Source organism: Octopus sinensis, linkage group LG3 (assembly GCF_006345805.1).
Source record: "Octopus sinensis linkage group LG3, ASM634580v1, whole genome shotgun sequence".
NCBI lineage: Eukaryota > Metazoa > Mollusca > Cephalopoda > Octopoda > Octopodidae > Octopus > Octopus sinensis.
The window spans coordinates 22,683,402-22,689,401 of NC_042999.1; positions in this window are offsets into that span (position 1 = coordinate 22,683,402).

The following is a 6,000-nucleotide window of genomic DNA, read 5'->3' on the forward strand; positions in this document are numbered from 1 at the left end:
AAAAGTGTCCAAAACGTTGCTTTTTCAGAAAACGTAAAAATAGTTTTACCATTCCATAGCAAAACTGTTTGTACTACACTTTGAGAGTTTTTGATATTTTGGCATCTGAAGCAGCTGGAGATACGATAGTTTGATCAAAAGAACGGCTACTGCAAGCAAACATGAATATTGAAAAAAAAAAGGTGCATTTGGCCTAATTTGGACATACGACAGTTTAACGTAATAATTGCAAGGATATTTATATTATATATTCTTGTATTTATATCGTCTCTGTTGCATTACATTCTTTCATTCTTTCCTTCTACCAAGAAATCTAATGCCCACAGCTTAGTTTTTTCCTTGGGGCTGGCCGAGTTGGAGCAAATATAAAATTATCAGCCGAAATTTGCCATGTATGATTCGGTTTCTGACTGAAGATTGAAGGCTTCGAATGACTTGTCTGTTTTCCGTGTTCGTCCCTTCGTGTATTTCACGTTCTTTATATATAAATTTTTATTCCTATATATATATATATATATGTATGTATGTATGTATGTATGTATGTATGTATGTATGTATGTATGTATGTATGTATGTATGCATGTATGTATGTATGTATGTATGTATGTATGTATGTATGTATGTATGTATGTATGTATATATTCTTATTCGTGTTATCATTATTATTTTTACGTATTTTTGTATTCTTATTCGTTCCCGTCCTTGTTTTGTATAGATTCGAAGCTTTCTTCCAAGGAATCTAATGCGCTTGGCTTAGATTTTCCTTTGGGGCTGGCCAGGTAGGAGCAATCTCCAGATTAATCAGCCGAAATTGCGAGGATGATCCGGTTCTTGACTGAAGATTGAAGGCTTCAAATGCCCCGTCCGTGTTTCTTGTATCGTCTTCTAAATGTTTTGCGTTCTTGTCCCAGTTTGTGTTTTTTACATACACACACACATACACACACACACACACACACACACACATATATATACATACATACATACATACATACATACATACATACATACATACATACATACATACATGCATGCATGCATACATACATACACATACATACATACATACATACATACATACATACATATATATATATATGTCCTATCTGAATCTCAATGTGTCTTCCGATCTGGTAGAGGGACAATGAATATGATTTTCACAGCAAGACAGATACAGGAGAAATGTTATGAGTAGAATATGGATCTTGTCCAGGTATTCATTGATTTAACCAAGGCCCTTCATACTGTGAATAGGGCCTTGCTATGGAAAATTGTTGGCAAACTTGGATGTCCGGATCACATTGTATCTATAATTAAATCATTTCATGATGGGATGGAGGCTTGGGTCATTGTTGGTGGTGGCATGGCAAGACCCATTCCTGTAGACAATGATGTCAAGTAGGGTGACATCCTTGCCCCAACTTTCATTTTCTTTGTACTTTGCTGTTGTTTTTACTCATGTCTTTGCTAAGGTTAGCTCTCTGGAAATATATGTCAGATATCGATCTTCTGGCCACCTCTTTAATCTGCGCCGATTTGCTGTCAATTCAAAAGTTTTCCAGTCTCTTATTTGTGACCTCCTTTATGCAGATGACTGTGACTTAGTCACTCATACAGTAGATGACATGTAAATACTTATGAATCGTATTTCTGCTTCTTGCTTGGCATTCGGACTCAGCATTATCCTGGACAAACTGTTGTAACGTTCCATCCTGCACTAGGGAATCTATATGTGGAATCAGCTATCTTGGTGAAAGGAACAATATTGAAAGTGGTAGACAAGTTTGTCTACCTGGGTAGCATACTCAGCCGTTCTTGTTCCCTTGATAATGAAATATTTCTCAGGCTGCAGAGAGCAACTGATTCCTTCCGGTTTCTTGAGTCTCGTGACTGGTCCCAGCATGGCATCACAAGGCAAACAAAAATTGCTGTGTACCGTGCATGTGTACTGACATCGCTCCTTTACTCACGTGAGACGTGGACCCTTTACAATCGTCATGTAAAGGTCTTTAAACGCTTCCATCAGAGATGTCTGAGACTCATTCTGAGCGTTGTCTGGACCTTAAAACCTCCAGACACACTGGTCTTTAGGAAAGCTGATATCTCGAGTATTGGGGCAATAGTGCTCAAGCATCGGTTACGTTGGACTGATACCTTATCAGAACGAAGGATATCAGAATCCCTAAACAGATTCTATATGGGGAACATGCTAGTGGAAAAGAAACCACGGCAGCAACCAAGGCTGCGATTTAAGGACTGTGGCAAATCTCTCTCTATATAAACGGCAGTTTGTCTGGCGTTTTTCTGTGTGTCTGTTTGCTTTACCCTCACCCTGACCACGGCTTTCAACCGATTCTGATGAAACTTGACACACACATAGCCTAATGTCATAATTCAAAACTAACGCACGAAAATTTTGAAAAGTTCCCCCAGTTCTGAAAAAAAACATCGATAAATTCGACATGGGGTCGAAATCAGGACACAAACCACAAACTGTGTAGGGACGCAACTCCCCCTTTTTAACTATCAAAAAAAATTTACCATATTTTTTTCCATTATTTTGCTATTTTTTGGCTATAACTCTCTAAAAATGCTTTATAGTTATTTCCCTTACAAACCTGAGCAACGCCGGGCGATACTGCTAGTACTCATTAAAAGCCTATGAAATGCAGGAGACTGAGTGGGAGAGCAATGCCTGTCATCGCCACAGGTGGAGGAAGCAGGTTAAGGAAGGGGTCGACACCTTTGAAAGAGCAAGAATTCTTCATGAAGAATTTCAGCGGGCAGTTCGAAAGCGCACTGCTGGCGTAGGGAATGGGTAAAGCTTGGTTTGCAATGTTTGCAGTCGAGTATGATTGTAAAGAGCAGGGCTTATTAGCCACCAACGGAGCCGCAAATGCAAAATATGTTAGTCTTAGAGCGCACAATGTTCCTGAAGGTCAGCAATGGTCTTCCTCGGTCATAAGTGGACGGCCATCATTATATACATACATACATATATACATACATACACATATATATACATACATACATATATACATACATACACACACACACACACGCACACACACACACACACACACACACACACACACACACACACACACACTATATATATATAAACACAAACCGTACAACGTAAATGGAAGAAAGAGCTTGGCAGGAATATTATTGAGGCATTAGGTTAATGCTAAAAACTGAACGAAACACACCAGAAAGAAATAATTATCGATCTGCTACAGTAATAAGTTTTAGTTGTAATATTCTCATCTTTTGGAAGCTCAGCGCATCAGCAAGACTACACGAGGAAGTAAGAAACGTTTGGTTTAACACATTCAAAAGATGAAAGAGAAATATATTTAGAACGAATACAGAAAGAAATGGACCTTCTGATGGAATATCTATCTATCTATCTATCTATCTATCTATCTATCTATCTTTCTCTCTCTCTCTCTCTCTCTCTCTATCTATCTATCTATCTATCTATCTATCTATCTATCTATCTATCTATCTATCTATCTATCTATCTATCTATCTATCTATCTATCTATCTATCTATCTATCTATCTATCTATCTATCTATCTATCTATCTATCTTTCTCTCTCTCTCTCTCTCTCTCTCTCTCTATCTATCTATCTATCTATCTATCTATTTATCTATCTTTCTCTCTCTCTATCTATCTATCTATCTATCTATCTATCTATCTATCTATCTATCTATCTATCACTGCCTTACTTTATTTTTACGTACGCACATCGCACACATATATGAGATAAATGTTGCTTCAAGCAAATTACAATATACTTATGTACACATACACACACACACACATACACACATACACACCAACTGATATTTACTGCAAAATAGCAAAGAGACATTTAATATATTTAATACATTAAACCCAAATTATTATATAAAAAAGGAAAAAATAAACCAGAGTTTCTTGTAAGATAGAGACACTTCGGAATCACTCTCTAAATGTATGTATGCGTTTCTGCCCCAATTTAATTACCTAATTCAACTGAATCTTAATTATATATGTGTGTGTATATGTCCTTTTATTTCTTACATGATTCAATCATTAGACTGCTGCCATACTGGGGCACCGCTTTGAAGAAATTTTAATTGAACGAATCGAATTCAGCACTTATTTCTCTCTCTCTTTTTTTTAAAGCCTGGTACTTACTATATCGGTTACTTTGGCCGAACCGTTAAGTTACGGGGACGTAAACACACCAACACCGGTTGTCAGTCAGTGATGGGGAGGGGGGCAAACACAAACACACTCACACTCACACACACACATAAATAAATACATACATACATACACACACACACACATATATAATTATTAAAAGTAGGGAATATAAAATTCCAAGGCAACATGGGAAAACAAACTCAATTTAGTAATACTAAATCAAATTTCACGATATATCTTTATATATAAAAGTCAAGTTGTGTGTCTGTCTCCTACGATTTAGATTCCTAACTACTCCCACATTTTGCGGTGCAGTTTAACCAAAAGCGGGTATCTTATAGTCGTGATTCATATCGAGCCCTTCTGGGTATTAGCGCGGTTCTACGATGAGTCTACGATTTAAAAAAAAAATTTACCATCATTTTTTCCCATTTTAATGCATTTATTTCGCTATTATATAAGGGAAGTAACTCTCTAAAAATGTCTACGATGAGTCAACGATTTAAAAAAAAAAAATGCATTTTTTTGGTATTTTTTGGCTATAACTCTCTAAAAATGCTTATATAGTTATTTCCCTTACAAACCCGAGCAACGCCGGGCGATACTGCTAGTTAAATATATATAGAATTAAGAGATAGAACATCCATAAAGTAATTCAATTAATACTGAAAGATATTATATAAATCTAAATATATTATTATTAACGTTGCACTAAAAATTTCTACACATTAAAATGACTTTATTAGTAATATTGTGCTAAAAATTCTATACTAAATAATATATATTATATATATATATATATATATATATATATATATATTATATATATATATATATATATATATATATATATATATTATATATATATATTCGATCGGCTTCTTTCAATTTCCGTCTACCAAAACCACGCACAAGGTTTTGACCAGCCTGAGTCTACAATAAAAAACACCTACCCAAGGTAATTCCTCGCCATATTGCGGTTCACCAATTGCGGTTCACCAATCGCGGTTCACATACTGCGGTTTATTATTTCAGCTTACGTCGATTCCTGCGTTGTGTTGTTTTGTATTTATAATAAAATAAGTATATACCAATTATAAAAATACTAAAAAAATATACAGTACTGTTTCTACTTCGCAGATTTTCACCTATCTTGTGCGTGTTTGGGGGCTTTGGAACGTAACACCCGCGATAGTCGATGGATTACTGTATATACATACATACACACACACACACACACACACACACACACACACACCACACACATATATATATATATACATATATATATATATATATGTATATATGTATATGTATATATACATATATATATCAGACATATTAAATTTCTAAATATCTCATACCACCGTGCATACATATATATATATATATACATATATGCATATATATACATATATACATATACATATATGCACATATATATACATATATACATATACATACATATATATATATATGTATATATGTATATATGCATATGTATATATATTTATATCTACATGATGAGCTTCCTTCAGTTGCCACCTAGCAAATCCACTCGCAAAGGTGGTTTTGGCTGGCTTGAAGATATATTAGAAAACACTTGCCCGAGGTGTTGAACCCGAGACCATGTCGTTAGGAAGCAAGCTTATTATCCCACAGCCAGGCATGCGCCTGCATGTTCATGTTTACGTGTTTCAGTCATTCTACTGCGGCCCTGCTGGGGCACCGTCTTAAAAGTTTCAGTCGAGTAAATGTACCCCAATGGTAGTTTTAAGCTTTGCGCTTATTCTATCAG